This window comes from Prinia subflava, chromosome 2, assembly GCF_021018805.1.
Source record: "Prinia subflava isolate CZ2003 ecotype Zambia chromosome 2, Cam_Psub_1.2, whole genome shotgun sequence".
NCBI lineage: Eukaryota > Metazoa > Chordata > Aves > Passeriformes > Cisticolidae > Prinia > Prinia subflava.
In genome coordinates, this window is record NC_086248.1 from 4,187,996 (window position 1) to 4,204,839 (window position 16,844).

A 16,844-nucleotide genomic window follows, 5' to 3' on the forward strand; every position below is an offset into this window, starting at 1 on the left:
CTGTTCTCTAGGAGGTGAGTGCATTCATGTGAAGAGCAGATGTCTGGATTCTCAGTACTTCTCTGTCTGTAATGATCCATCTATAATTGGAAATGGGGGACAGACACCAAATCCGACGTTCCTCTTCCATCGCAACTTATATCTGTTGTCTGAAACAATAGGCTGCAGAAGCCTACCTCGATCGGATAGTAAAAAACATTATCTGTTACACAGTTACATATAGCTACAGACATATATGTGACTAGATAGAGACATATACACACATATAGACACTTATATGCAGGCATATAAAATATATACATGCACACAGCTGCACGTTCACAGATTTACACTTACAGGCACTTATTCACACAAATATCCCCAAACTGGCAACTTTTCCCCACGTATAGACATACTAGCTGCCACATTTAGACATGTAAATTGTATATATTCTTCCACATGTAGGCACATGGAGACTGCATGTTACATATGCACATGTGCACTCAAACGTGGTCAGTTTATATAGGAGTGTATTTAAATGCATATTTGTGAATCTAGTTAGACATTTACACATATCTATGTTGCTATAGAGGGATTAAATACGCGTGATATGCAGTGCATCTATCTGCTATTTTAGTAGATAGTTGGATGGATGCATGGATAGATAGATGATAATAAATTAATTTTTTTCGATCTTCCCTATGATAAAATAAAGGATAAGTTGCCTCTGCACTGTGATTCATCATTTACAACGAGATATGATGCTTTTCCCCACATGCAATATGCTTTTATTTACATGTCCAGAAATTATCCTCTCATATGCAGTTAAACAGCAAAACAGCGTCTCATCAAAGCACATTCAAGCAAATCTAAAAGGAGTAAATTTAGATCAATGATTTCCACTGGAAAGCCTTAGACTTCAGGCTTGGACTGTATATTTTATAACTTGGAAATGCTTCATATGGGGAAAAAATAAAGGGAAAAATAAGGGAGTTTAGCAAACCCTTCTGTGCACACATTTGAATAGCCTTTACTACTTTCAGAAAACGATTAAAAATAGAGTTATATTTGTGCATTTCCCGGGTAGCCCTCGGTTTGGAAGGGGAGAGGAGGAGTTAGACCAGTTTTAACCTTTATTTTTTTCCCCCCCAGGCAAACCCTCCTTCGCATTGTCCGATTTTTTTAACACGTTGCACGGCAAAGAGCCGACACAGGCAGCAGAGCCCATCTCTGCCTTCGAAAGGAAACAATCGAGCTTTGCAGTGGGCTGGTGCACCAAGAGGGGAAAAAATGAGAAAAAAAGATGAGGCACAGAGGCAGAGAGACAGAGAGAAAGAAGGTGTTTCTAAATTCAAGGTCCTGTCTCTGGAAATTTCAAGCTCTGCCTATAAGGTTCCTACGAATCTTTGTTATTCTGCACGGGATCCTGTGGGAAAGTGCACAGTGTCCTTTGTACTTTCAAAGGTCCTACAGGTAAAGATGCTTTTATATATATATATAATCTCGGAAACGAGGAGAGCTTCATCAGGAGACACGCTTGCTGGTGTGTGGTTGGCTGGTGGGAAGGGTGGGCTTTGCTTTTTCTGTTCGCTTTGGCCTCAAATTAAGGCAGAAATTCCAAATTCATCCCTTTCTCCCTCAGTCTCTACAGCACCCCGCCACCCCTCCCCATTTCTCAGTGTGCATCTTCTGCTAAAATCTCAGCCCACGAAAGGCAAGAGGCAAATAGTGGCCAGATATTACAGCAGGAGCTGGACAACGCTCCTGCTAGAAGTTATTAAAGCAGATTTTGCTCAGCACAGCCAGTGCTGCACTGAGGAGGAGCAGAAAAAAGGGCACATCTTTGAGTGGGTTGGACTGGTCATTTCAACTGAGGCAATAGGGTAAGAAATGCTGAAAAAGGAGAAAAGGTGTGAGCTGTTTGTATTGGGAGGTGCGGAGATACCCATGCAGCCACCCTTACGCACCTACAGATCTGAATGACCCTCTTAGAAAAATACCAGGCTCAGAAAGGGACAGTTTGCCATCACTTTTGTGAAAGTCTTTGAGCCATGAAGGCTGGCACAGGGCAGAGTGAATGAGCTTCGTGACGGCTAATGCTCCACAATTGCACCCTGAATTAAACATGCTCTGCCAGCTGGGGGAGGGGACAGGAGGGGAGTGAAGAAAAGAGGACTCTAAAATAGACTTGACGTCCACGGGCTCCTTGCTAACATATTAGTTTAGACAGTAAATTCTGATTTTTAAACCCCACTGCTATCACATTTCTCTTGCATTTGCAAAACATGACAAACGAACAAATGTTCATTTATAAAAGTAAGCTTCTTCGCATTGTATTTTTGCGCTCGTTTTGCACCCCCACCCCCGCAGCTGCCTCCAGTCTAATTCAGCAGTTCCACGCAGCAACACTTGCACCGATTCATCCCTCAAAAGCGCGATGAACCCTGCGTCCAAAAGGCGACAGGCACCCCCAAAACTGACCACTACGACCCATACTTTCAAAACTAAGGGGAAAAAAGAAAAAAAAAAAAAAAAAAAAAAAAAAAAAAAAAAAAAAAAAAAAAAAAAGGTGGGGGGAGGGAAACCAGCCGTTTCGCGGCAGTTTGCGTCGCGCTTTTCCAATCCCTTCCAAGGAAAACACCCTTGGGTTTTTTTCGGATTTTTTTTCGTGTATTTTTTTCGTGCGGTGAACTTTGCACGGGCGCTGCAGCCTCAGCCTAGTGAAGGACTATGTTACAATTATTTCCCTTTTTTAATGCAGGGATCCCTGTCCGTGTCTCGGTGCCCGGGGGGAGCAGCCCCGGCGCCGGCGCTGCCCGCGGGACGCGGCGCTCGGAGCGCGATGAGCGGGGCGGCGGCGCCCTCTGATGGGGACTCGCTCCTCGGAACAGGGCTGGAAGATCTCCCTCCTTCCAACCCCCCTGCCACGGGCACGGGCGCTTTCCACTGCCCCAGGGTGCTCCAAGCCCCCTGCAACCCGGCCTTAGGACATTTCCAGGGATCCACAGCTTCTCTGGGCACCCTGTGCCAGGGCCTCACCACCCTCACAGGGAACAATTCCTTCCTGATCTCCATTCTAATTCTCCTCTCTTTCAGTTTAAAGCCGTTCTCCTGCCCCTCCAGCCCCTTTTAAAAGCTCCTCTCCAGTTCTCCTGGAGCTCCTTTAGGCACTGGAAAGGGCTTTAAGGTTTCCCCGGAGCCTTTTCTTCTCCAGGCTGAACAACCTCAATTCTCTCAGCCTGTCTGCTCCAATCCTCAGGGCATCTCCGTGTTCCACTCTGTACCTGCTCCAAGAGGTCCAGGTCCATATTTGGGAGTTAGAAACACAAATATTTCCTCTGCTAGAAATGATGCTGATACGAATTTTTCCTCCTTAAAGATGAAGTTGCAGGTTTTTATTTACATTGATTTTTGATTAACAGGCCATTCAGTGTTTGAACTTCTACCTTAAAATCAGAATAAATCTTTTATACCTCATATTCAATACTGTGAGTATTACTCACTGTAGAATAGTGAGAATACAGACTATGTTGAATATCCTAATTATCCCAATGAAATATCTAATAGCCCTGGAAGGGAGACAACCTACAATAACAGGATGGCTACTTTGTTGAGAACTCGGAAAAAAAATCAGTAAGTTATGTTACCTTTATTTCATGTCCTTTTTCCAGACTTATTGTTTGTTGTTAGATTTTGTTTGGTTGGTTTTTTGTCTGTCCCTAATCAAGGCCCTGTTTCAGAAATGGGCATTAAAACTTGCTCTGTCTTTTAAATCTAGCATGGATCTCCATAAATAAAAACCTATCTCCCTTATTATCCAACTCCCAGCAAATCCGTATTGTTGGCAGGAGTTTAAAAGAAATTCGTTTATCCCAGCGCCCTCTGCTGCTCGCTGTGCTCATGGAAAGGCAGATTTCCGAGTTCTGGCAAAATCCGTGCTTTTTGAACGTGTTTGGTACCTTTTCCTCCTAACCAGCTCTTTTTTTCCTCCTGATATTTTTCTTCTGTATGCTTTCACGTGTATTTCACAAATCAATATTATTTTTTAAAGCTTATTTTTTAATTAAAGCTTTTAATTTGCATTGCAGGTATCTCAAAATTTACTGCCAGCCTACTAATGGCTTTACAAAATCATTGTTTTGGTGAGCACTTTATACTTATTCTTTGTGAATAATACCAAGATTCTTCTCTTAAAACTCCAACTTTCCATAATGTTTGCTGGTATATCTATGCTTCCTGCTACATCTCCAGACACAACCAGGGCTTTTCATAGAATTATACAGTTGTAGGATGATAGAATAATTTGGATTAGAAAGGGACTTTAAAGGGCATCTAGTCCAACCCCCTCCCATGAGCAAGGACATCTTCAACTATGTCAGGTTGCTCCAAGCCCTGTCCAACTTGACCTTGAATGTTTCCAGAAATGAGGCATCCATCACCTCTCTGGGTAACCTGTGCCAGTGTTTCACCATTCTCATTGAAAAATTCCTTCATTATATTTGTTCCAATCTGTCTTTTTTTTCAGTTTAAAACCCTTGCTCTGTCACTACAGGCCCTACTAAAAATTCTGTCCCCATTATTTTACATTTTCCTGAACACAACAGTGCTTTCTTCAAGGAAGGGCATCACCAAACCCAGCAGCAAGAAAGATACCTAGAGCAGGTTTTAACAAGGCAGGAAAGCTCAGCCACATGTGTTGAACTCTTATGGACAGGTCTAAACTGTTTGCCACATTTAACAGCCCCAGGTCCCTCAGTCATTCCTCACAGGTTCTCTACATCCTTCACCAGCATCACCTTCTTTTAGTGAGGGGCCCAAAACTGAAGACACTCATTTTGTCTAATTGTGATAAAAAATGAGCTCAAACCTCACTCACTTATCTCTGGTACCCATTTAGTGACCAATTTTTGATGTCAGGAACCCCAGCTGGTGAACCCTCACATTGATGGGTCACGTCCAGTTTCTTCCAGACAAAGCCTCACACAGCCTGTGGCTCTTTGGAAAATGGAGCCCCTCCAAGAGTTTGTTGCATTACTCTACTGAGGAGAACTCTTGTGTTCAAGATTAATTTTGTGTGCAATCCATGGGGTTTATCCCTCTGTACTGCCTAGGGTTTTTTTCCCCACAAGAAATTCAGGTACATGGTGCCAGCAAGGCCCCGGACCTTGAGACAATGTGGGTGGGATGCAGCTTTGGCATCTCCTCTTCAGAACTGTTCTGCAGACCCCAAAGCCTCTGGATCAGAAATGACAATCTGATCTCCCAGGTTAAGAATGAAGAACGTTTCAGGCCATTTTTTCTCATTCCACTGTCCTTTAACCTTTACCTTGTTCTGATGTGGGTACTCAGCTCAGGTTGAGTGAACTTCAGAAGTTCTTGGCTCCCTAGGAGAGGGAGCTCAAAGCCTTGCTCAGGTTGTACTGCCCTGCCAGATGAGCTTGGATTGGCCATGTTGTTTCCCTGTGTTTCCTTGTCTTAGGACCAAAACCTCTTTGAACAGGAATACTGAGTGCCAACCTCACAGCAGTCCATGACCAACAGGAACAGCAGGAGTTAGGTGATACAGCATTAAACAGAAGGCTTTATGCACAATCTACCACTGGATGATTTATCCCTTGGAACACAAAGGGGAGGCTAGGAAGTCTCAAGAGCTGCTGTCACTGCTGCGTGGTTTCCGTCATCTCCACATCCACTTTCTGAAAGTGAAGTAATCCTTTCTAAACCTTCTTCCTCCTAGAAGCCAAACAAAACACACAGAAAAGTTGCTGAACTTGTTTCATTGAAAATTTGAAATCAGCCATATCAGGTTATCTTTAATTTTTCTCAGCTGGGATATGGACCATCACTGAAATTAGCTTGTGTATCTGAATAAAGGGTTCCCTTTTTATTTCTCTATTTTTCCCATTCCCAAACAACCCCCCAATATTTTAATAGAGTCACAAAATCAAGAAAGGGCAAACTGTACCTATTAAAGGGAGGTCTTAGTTTTAGTGAATATTTAAAATGCCAGGAAATTAGGAGATTCCATTTCTATTAGTTTAATTTAGTTCAGCTATACTTATGTGGATACAAAGTGTTTGTATATAACTTAGCAAAAATTAATTAAATCATATGTATGTGAGGAAATCCAGTTTTTCCATTTTAGGATGTAGGCAATAAAGCAAATTATATATTTAAATGTCATGGCAGGAGACAGTTAACCAATTTTAAGGGACGAGAAGAAAAATTAAGATCTGGCCCATTATCTGTTTTGAGAATATAACTTTTCTTCCTCCAGTATCACTCCCAGCCCCCTTGCTTTTTAGTTTTTCCACTCTCTTAACTTGCTTTCTCACAGTAGGCACTCAGAAAATATGACCACAGGCAATGCTTTAGGGAGAGAGAAAATTCTGGGAACATGAAAGAAGACATAGCAAAGTCAGCAAACTGCATCTATAGGGGAAATGCATTTCAGGTTCCCAAAATTGCTCATAATGTATCTGGAGTTACACCATTCCCTGGATTCTCCCTTTAGTTTGTACTGAACATACTGCACTGTGGCCTTCAGGGACTTCAGTATAAGTAATAGGGAGGCTTCTGGTCCCTTCCCTTCCCTTCCCTTCCCTTCCCTTCCCTTCCCTTCCCTTCCCTTCCCTTCCCTTCCCTTCCCTTCCCTTCCCTTCCCTTCCCTTCCCTTCCCTTCCCTTCCCTTCCCTTCCCTTCCCTTCCCTTCCCTTCCCTTCCCTTCCCTTCCCTTCCCTTCCCTTCCCTTCCCTTCCCTTCCCTTCCCTTCCCTTCCCTTCCCTTCCCTTCCCTTCCCTTCCCTTCCCTTCCCTTCCCTTCCCTTCCCTTCCCTTCCCTTCCCTTCCCTTCCCTTCCCTTCCCTTCCCTTCCCTTCCCTTCCCTTCCCTTCCCTTCCCTTCCCTTCCCTTCCCTTCCCTTCCCTTCCCAAAATATCTGACAAGGAACATTTCTGGTTGCTCAATTTTTCTATTCCTCAGAAGTTCACAGGATCCTGACACAGTTTTGACTCATATCAGAAATTTCAGGCAGCTTCCAGGCACAGTTTGGGGGGCAGGAAAGACCAGACACTATTCCCAGGAATCCGAATCAACATGATCACCTTGATTTAGAGTCCAATCAGTCACTTAAAATTTATTAATATGGATATAAATGACTCTGTGCTAGTTAAGTCATGGCAAATAATTCAGAGATGGCCTAAAAAATTAGGCACGAACTTGTTTGGTTTAGGTAACTGTATCCTCATTTCTTTCCATGCAATATTCATTCTAGTGATAGAACATGATATTAATATTAATATAAATATGCAATTTAGAATTGTAATCCTAAGGTAATTGTATATCATTGCTTTCATATTATAAATGCAAAAACACAATAAAAGTCAATTTTTCCTGCCTAACAGGCATAAGAATGAGCATGTGTAAATGAATAATTTTTAACAGTTGTGAAATTAAACATTTTGCTCTCTACTATCAAAATGAAAAATTTGAAAATTCAAATTTTAGCATTTCTCCCACTCCTAGTTTTGAAATGAATATCTAATGATTTGATCTGGCTACCAGAAGAGAACTTACAATGCAGAAAATATGAAAATCTGCACTTTGATAAAAAGATTTGTTTATGGAGTTTCAGAATACATTTCCAAAGATGTAATGACAATGCTTCTCAATAAAACTACTCTCAGAATTGCTGTTCCGTTTTGACAACATTGGTCTTTGTTATTAAGGTTCATCACGGTCAGTTTTTTGGGGGGTCCACTTTTTTTTCCAGGGGCTTTAAACTGAGTTTTCTCTCATGCTGGAATCACAAGAGCAGTGTCAGGGTTCCCTGAATGACCAACTTTGTTTCAGCCTTGTGAGGTTTTTTCTTGTTTGTTTGTTTTGTTTTGTTGTTGTTGTTTTGGTTTTTGGGGGTTTTTTTGGGGGGGGGGTTTTGTGGGTTTGAGTTTTTTGTTTGTTTGTTTGTTTCTTTCTTTTTTTTTTTTTGGATAAAGCCCCTCTTGTAACTAGTGTTGATTATAAGTTAATGATGAATCTGTAAAACATCAGTGAAAACATAAACCAGAAATACTCTTAATAGGGTATAAATGAAGGGACCTTGATCAGTGTAGTGGAGAGAGGGACTGGAATTTAGGAGAATGCTTCCCTTTCCCAGCCCTACTTGAATTATTCCTGTGTGCATGACCTTGTCCACACCAATTTCTTTACAGAAACTCTATTTTGACTTACCTTGTTCATTGTTAATCATAATTTATAGAGTCATAGAATCCAGTGGAAAAGAGGATCCCTGGGGTCCCTGTGTCCCCATTTTATCTTGGTAGGAATGGTTGGCTCCTCCCCACTGGGTGGAGCATCTCCCAATGGGATGGTGTAATGTGTCAGTCACTGGTGAGCCTCAATGGCCCATTGACAGAAGATATCCCCCAGAGGGTGGACAGTGGTGAAAGAGATAAGAAACACTGCCCCACCTGGTTTTAACAGCTGGTCTGTTATCAGAAAGCATCCACCCTGCACCCCCCTGGAGTTACAAGAGAAAAAGAAAAAAGAAACCATCACCCAACTGCTTTCTACAGATGAAATAGAATACACTTTTTTTTTTTGTTGCATAACCCAAGACATGCAGAACACAGGCCAGAGAACCTGCATGGAACAACTGTTGGATGAGCCACAGTGTTCCTGCAGAAGCACTAATAATAACACTGTCTTGGTTTTACTTTTTAAGGCCATGGTCCTAAAATCTTTGCCTAATTTAGTAAATTAGTAATTTCTTAATCACTACATCTGATAAAGATATAAATCTCTTTTCTATTCAGGGTTTTATTCAAATTGAATCCCTGAACAGTAAAATCTTTTGGTAGGGTGTATCTGTTAACTCTTGCAGCTCCCTGTATCACCTTGCTGTTAAGAAGTATAAATTAAGCTTGCTTTGTTTTTCATTATATGGTAGATTCTCTTACACCTCACAGAATCACAGAATGGTTGAGGTTGGAAGGGACCTCTGGAGGCTATCTGGGTCACCCCCCCTGCTCAAGTAGGGCCACCCAGCCCTGTTGCCCAGGACCACATCTAGATGACTTCTAATAGCTCCAGGGAGGGAAGTCCACAACCTTCCTGGGCAACCTGTGCCAGTGCTTGGCCACCTGCACAATAAAAATGTGATTTCTACTGTTCAGATGAGCCTCCTGTGTATCAGTGGGTGAACTTGACCTCTGGTTATTTCACTGGACACCACTGAGAGGAGCCTGGCTCTGTCCTATCTGCATTCTCCCTTCAGGGATTTAGGTACATGGATAAAATCCCCCTTGAGCCTTCTCTTCTCAAGGCTAACCTTGTCACAGCTTTCTCAGCCTTTCTCTGTGAGAGATGCTCCAGAACCTGAGTCACCTCAGGGGTCCTTTCTTGGACTCTGCAGTCTGTCCATGTCCCTCTGGCACTGAGAAGCCTTGAACTGGACACAGCTGATGTAGCAATGCACCCTCACACCTTAGCAGGTATTCCCACATTAGGAAAGGATTTGGGTTTCATTCTGTGTTTCACTTATAAGGCAAAGAATCAGAAACTTCCATGCTTTTCTCACCATAATTGGCCTGGTGCCAGGACAGAGGCACCTGTTGGATCCCTGAACTGCACCTCAAGACCTGTAGCTATTTTTTATTGGGCAGCATGACAAAAAAAACCCCCACATAGAACATTACATACTTAAAGGGGGGCACAGAGACTCGCAGGGCATTATCAGGGTGTCTTAGCAGGTGTAAGGGACCTCCCTGCACCTTGCACAGCTTATTTCTCTTTTGTTCTGTATTTTTGTAATTTTCAACTTAATTAAAACCTTTTGCTTTTCCAAACACCTCTGATCATGCTGTCTCCCTATTTTTATAAGCCATTTCTGAGCTGCTGGCAGCCCTCAGGAGATGATGCACCTTTGTGGGGCTAACAACATTCTGGCCCCACACAGATTCTGTCAGCTCTGAGCTCACCAGTGCTGAGCAGAGAGGAATGATCCCCTCCCACCTGCTTCCAGCACCTCCAGTGCAGCCCAGGACACCACTTCACCACCTTGGTGTGAAGGACACATCGCTGGCTCACATCCACCTGGGTGTCCACCAGGAGCCCAGGTATTTTCTGTAAAGATTCACACAAAGTTTTGGTGACACCAGAGATGCCACATCCCTTCATTCAGTTCACCAGCTGCTGTATGGAAGGGATATATCAGAAATTAGCTTCATATTCCATATGCTGTTGCTTCATACCTGTGACAGATGCAACATGACCTTTATGAATAAGTACATTATATCCTTTTGTGTAGTCACACACAAGACACTTGGCCTCATGCCCTCAAGTTCAAGCTCATGCTTGGTGGATCTACCTCTACAACCAAAAATTCCCTTTCAGAACTGCTGCTTTCCAGAGCAGATTTCATCATTTCATAGGGAGAAAAAAAAAATGTACTTTTCTTCTAAGATGTAGAAATTGCTTTTTCATCTTTTAATGAGTTGATCACTGACACCCAGCTCGTTGAACAATTCAGATCAAGGTACATTTTTCCCCTTAACCAGTTTTTCTGCAATCTCTCCATCAAATTACAAACATTATCATCAATGACATTATTTATTCTCATCAATGGGATTATAAACTATTGTCAGGGCAGGAACTAAAATATGAAATTTTTAGGAATTTACATGTTTAATCATTATTCTCTCTTTTTCATTTGTTTCTGGATCAAATAGATAGATTTATATCCATTTATGGCATTTAGCATTTTGATGGATTGTTATATTTGTAGTCAACATCCCTGTGGTTGCAAGTTAAATGTGCTCTAGGACTTGATAATTTTGTCATCTCATTAAAAGGAAGAAAAACAAGTTTATTTGACAGCATTTGTTTTCTGTAAATCCATATTGATTAGTGTTAATTACATTCTCCTCCTTTAATTTTTTTATTAATTGAGTCCTCAGTTAGATAATTCATTAGTGGGAACAGAACTGATACCAGACAAATAAGTATCTAATTATGTGGATTTTTCTGCTCATATTTTGAAAATTTTAGCAACAAATTAGCTTCTATGCTTCACCAAGTTATAAAACAAGAAATATTTATTTTCCAGACAGTCAATCATTTCTTTGAAAGCTCCCCAAGTTGTCACATTGTAAGATATCATGCAACCACAGATGAAATTATTCCTTTGCTTTTATCCATAGCATTTCTTTCTTTTTTTGAGGCACTGGTTAATAATTGTGAGAGGTCACAGGACCTGCTGCTCTGGTTTGATTATTGCACTAGACTGATCCCTGCTATGAAAATCTTCTCTCTCCCATTTTTCTCATTCTTGAAATGTCACAAAGCTGGAAATATTGGCTTTCCATGATTTCAGATGAAGTACAGGAAAAAAAAAGCCCCATGTGTTAAATGTAAGAAAACCAAAAATCACCTGAAAAAGCCCAAAACATTTCCACACATTTTTCCACATTGTCCCCTCAGCATGGGTATGAAATCAGAACAATTGCTTATAATGATCTGACAGATTCTCTGTGGAGCAGAAACTGAAATGCAGGGAACAAAATAAAACCCTTGTGTGGATGGCACACACTTTTAAATATGTACAGATAATAGACACTGAAATCAGATCAGTAATTGTGTATGGGCCTGTGTGTGTTCCTGATCCATCCTGAAGGAGGCTGATGCTGTTCAGATGTGTGGTGGACATCCACTGTGGCTGTGGGACAGGTTTTTAGTGGGACAGGAGATGTTTGGGAACTGCCACCTGGGTTTCAGGGGATAAAGAGAATCCAGCTATGCTGTCATTGTCATTTTTGAGAATGAGAATTTTGGAGAGTCACGAAGGTATAATAAGACAGTAAATAAGTTGAGCATTGCTCTGCCCTCTCTACTGATGTCTGATTCTCTTCTAACACTGGAAGAGCTCCTGGAAAAGTTTTGGCTTCTGCTAATTAAGTCTCCCAAGCATGAGGAAAAAAGGGTAGCACATATCAGAGATCTTTCCTCTTGTGTAGTCTGGATGCAACCACCTCTTTTGAAAGGGAAAAGCCACACTGCATTGCTTTTGTGAGGAATACAAGAAGTCCCATAGAATAAGGGCAAAGAAATATTGCTAATAAACAGAGCTGTCTGGAATTAATCCTGGCCCTACTGAAGTCCATGGGGATTTTGTTATTGACTCAAGTAAGGCTGAACAGGGTCATTAAGATAGCCCCAAGGTATCTGAGTACCAGAAATCAAGGATGTAGTGTGATATTGGAAAATAAAAGGAATTATCACTCTTCTGGGCTATTCTGTAACTAGGTGAAAGGAGGAAACTAGGAAGTTCTCTTCAAACTGGTATTTAGAGGATGCTGTTCTCCATGGTAAATAATAGACGCAATTTTCTAATCATTGTTAAATATTATTCAGTGAATCAGACTTTTGTTTGTGATCCCAAGAATTATTAGAGTGCTGCTAACATTAGAAGAAAGCTTTAGCATTTTGGGATATAAACAGACTGCCTTTTTTTTTTTTTTTTTAACACAGATGATCTTCATTGACACACATTATTATCATTTGAATAATATAGTTTTTTATTTTGTCCACAAGGTGTGACTTTTACTTTGATCCTGGGGTCATTCAGCAGCTCCAGGTGATGCAGCCTTTCATGTTGGAGGCTGGGAATGTTCACCTCACTGAGGTTTCCCCTGATCCTGACAAGACTCCCTGAAATATGAAGCTGACAGATATGACACAGGAGCTGCAGGAGATCCACATCATAATTCTGTGACACTTATTTCAACATTATGAAGTGAAAAATGTACCTTACAGCAAAAGCTAATTCGAGATGGACTTCTTCTGGCTTTGGCTTCATCTTTGGCTCCCTCCCCACATGGTCCTTGTTGTTAGTTGCTGTGGCAGGTTTGTCTGATCCGAATTAAGTACAGATATTTTATGAAATGTTTTTAATGACCTTCCTGAGGGCAGGTTGTCTTTACTGCACTTTTCACAAAGTTCAAGATGATCTGTGTGTCAGAAGTGACTGATAGGAACATTTTATGCAGTGAAACATAATCACATGCTCAAAAGAAGCAAAGTGGCAAGAAGCTGCTTATGAAAGCTGAGGTTACAGACTCCTGAGAAAGGCCACCGAGAAGTTACCAACAGCAGCTGAGACTGAAAAGTCAAAATCCATCTTCTATCATCATAGAATGAGTTATGAATGAGATGGAGCTTAAGTTTTGGCAGGCAATTGGCAAAAAAATAACAACAACAACAACAACAACAACAAAGCACAACAACAGAGCTGAAACAGACTAATAAATAAAGACTGAAATATATTCACTGCCCCAAATATTGCTTTTGCTGGTTGAAATAGCTAGAAGAGCACACAGATCCACCCTGCTGCCTGTGTGTCTTGCAGAACACATTGCATGTCAGGGAACTTACCACTTCCTTGGTTATGTGGTGGAAACACCTTTACAGCAGCCTAAGGATCAGTTCTCTGTCTGGTCTCCAGCTGAAGTTTAACTGTACAGGTGTGGCCATGCTGTGACTGTTGGCCTCAGGACCAGAGATCAATCTTCTAGAAACACTAATGAAAAAACCCCAAAACTGCAAAAACCCCCAAACAACTAATAACCCATGTTATTCAGAACTTCATCTGTGACTGCTTGGTTTCCCCCTGGTGTAGTCATTCTGTGAGCCTGTTGGTTTCCATGAGGAATATTCCTCCTGTGCTCATTCTTACTTGTCTACACAGGGGCCATTTTTGAGGTGCTCTGATTCCTTTTTTTTTTTTTTTTTTCTCAAGACAACAACCTTGATTCAACTCAGCAGGTTAACAACAGTGCAGAATCTGGAGCAGAGGCTGTAGCGCCACCAAACTGACTGTAATTGGAAACACTGTCCAGCCTGGTGGATGAATTGAGCCTGGAAAACTGGAGGATGGGATGGACAACAGATAAAGTTGCTGCAGTTCCTTCTTCAATGACACCAATTTCAATCCTGAGCTGAACCAGTGGTGATTAGAAGTTCGTCTCATTTAATTTTAACTGAAGGTAAGTTTAATGTGTTTTGTTTTTTCCTTTTCTACTTAAAAGTTAGGTGTTTAATCAAACTAATCTTCCTCTAGACTCAATGGAGTTGCTCTAACCAACCTTTCTACATTTATACCTGACTTCTATGTCTAAAATTAGAGACCTGTGCAAGGCTGGGCTTTTGTTTACGGGTTCAGTGAAAGGCAGATTAAATGGAGTTTAAACAACAATGAAAACTAGGCAAAGGCCAGTGGTACCTCTCAAGTAATTTTTCTATGAAAGTAAAAGAGTGGGTCCACAAAAGCTTCTTCTGCTGCCACAGTGCACTTGGCTTTTTAATCAGGCATAAAATATATGTATTTTTTTAACTCAAAACAGTTGCAGCCACCACAAGTGTATTTCCTCGAGTTTTTAAAAGTGGTTTTGCCACACAAGATTTCTAGTTTCTCTTTTAATTGAGAGGAATAAAGGGGGAGAATAATAAACTTTTCATGTGATTCAAAAATGATAATTTTTAAGCTGTTTTCCTCATACACTTGTCCATAGCTCATTGTGCATGATTTTTATCTGTTTGCTCATCTTTCATTTTTATTTTCATATCATAGGCAATTTTCAAGGGAAAGTTTTCCCACTTGTTTGTCAGATCCAAATTTGACAAATAGGGAGATAATATCTCTGTATACTTCCAGCAGTTTATTCACAGAGCATCCAGTTCCACTCACATGCTCTCTACTGGCCATTCCTAATTTCCTGTGTGGTTTGATTACTGGCTTCACACTGCATGTTAATTGGCAAAGGTTCAGTGCTTTGATAACACCTTAATTTTTCTGACCATAATGAAGGCCGAGAGTGATTCATTAATATTTGTGTTAAATGCATTAATTAATAATATTTTTTAAAAAAAGTGAAAACTTGATAGCTCTGGGTGATGGCAGTAATGGGATCATCTTCCTGCCATCATGTGCCCAGTCTAAAAGTTTGGATCACAGAATCACAGAATTGTTCAGGTTGGAAAAGACCTTTCAGATCATCAAGTCCAACCAGCACCTCCATGTTCACCTCCAAACCTCGTCCTCAAGTGACACTTCCACATGTTATTTTCCCCATGTCCCTGGGCAGCCTGTTCCAATGCTTTACAACTTTCCATGATGAAAGTTTTCTAAATATCCAATCTAAATCTCCCCTGGTGCAACTGGGAGCCATTTCCTCCCTTCCTGTCACTTGTTACATGGGAGAAGAGACTGAGAGCCACCTGACTGTTCCCTTATTTCAGAGAGTTGTAGAAAGCAATAAGGTCTTCCCTCAGCTTCCTTTTCTCCAGATTAAGATGGAGATTAAGGTGGGGGCCTCTGAACCAAAATATTATTTCTGTGCATGTAGACAGACAAATGCAATGTACCTTTATTCTTACTGAGGGATGATGCTGAGCACCATTCAGGTTTCCTTGAGGATCCAAAGCACACACAAGGGATTGAGAGAGAGAGTGAAGCTGTAAGACCCTGATTCTTCTAGAGAAGCAGTGGGAGTCAGACAGGGTACACAGGGCCAGCCTCCAAATCCTGACATTTTGAGTTGCTTCAGGAGCTGCATTTATATATCACTAATTCAAATATCTTTCCATTAAAAAAAACTCCACAACATAAATTCTGCCCAGAGCAAAATGCCCTTTCCATTAAGGCTTGAATTTCCCATTAATTTCTTATTCATGTTCTTTTATGGAAAGGTGAACCTGAACAGGAGTTAAGAGGTTAGATTTTGTTAGATTAGGCTTTTGGCCCCTGCCTAGAAACTAAACTGTACTTTCCAGCAAAATATAAACACCCAGCCTTTATAACAAGTGGGAGCTCTGCAGCTGAAACAAAGGATAATATTACCATACATACTTGAACAACTCTGCTGATTCCTGGAGTTCAGGACAATTGGTATTTTACAGATTTAATCCATTTTTTTGCTTGATCACTTTGAATGCAAATTTGCCCAAGCTCTCTGTCTGCAGTTTGCATATAAAATCTGACAGATTTTTTTTTCTCTTACTTTTTCTCCTTTTCATCTTCTTGTATGGTGCACTGTCTACGACTCAGAGGCTACTTTTGCACACTGACTTGTACTTTGGCACTGCCCCTCTGCAAATCTCAGTGGAATTGTCTTCTTTTTGTTTTAAAGGATTGAGTGGAAAAATTAACACACCAAAGAGAGATAGGAAAGGCAGCCTCTCATGTGACTCTGTTTAAAATACTGATGCATTTGTCACAGTTGCATTTCCTCTGATTTTGGAGAAGAGCATATAAAGAATTGGTTAGAGGTGTTCACTGTAGCACCTGGGGAATTGTATTTCCTAGAAAATTACAGGGGTAATACTAATTATTGGAATTTCTTTTGTTGGGGAACAGAGATGATAGTTGGATAAAATAAGTTTAAATATGTGGGAACTTCCTCCCAATGCATTTTCTCCTCTACCTGAAACTCTTCTGAAGTTTTTACCACTACAGCTTTGCCCTTGGTGTGTTGTCTAGAATTGCTTAGAAAGTCAGGTCTGAAAGAGGCATTGAAACAACACAGAGTGAAGGATTATCATCACTCAGTGAAGATTGTCATCCCAAACAGTTTGAATATGTATGTCTATAAAACTGCTGTTAAAACCACATAATTTTGCCTTTAAAAATAAATAGTGAAAGTTTTTAGATCCATGAGTTTTTGGAAAATTTGGCTAAATCTCTGATTTTGTTGAGTTAGTGTTGCTTTAAGTCATACCTGAAATAGAATAGGATATTGTTTACATGTCATTAATTTTTATTTATTTATTTATTTATTTATTTTACTGTTGTTTCTGCCTGGAAAGAGTCAACCT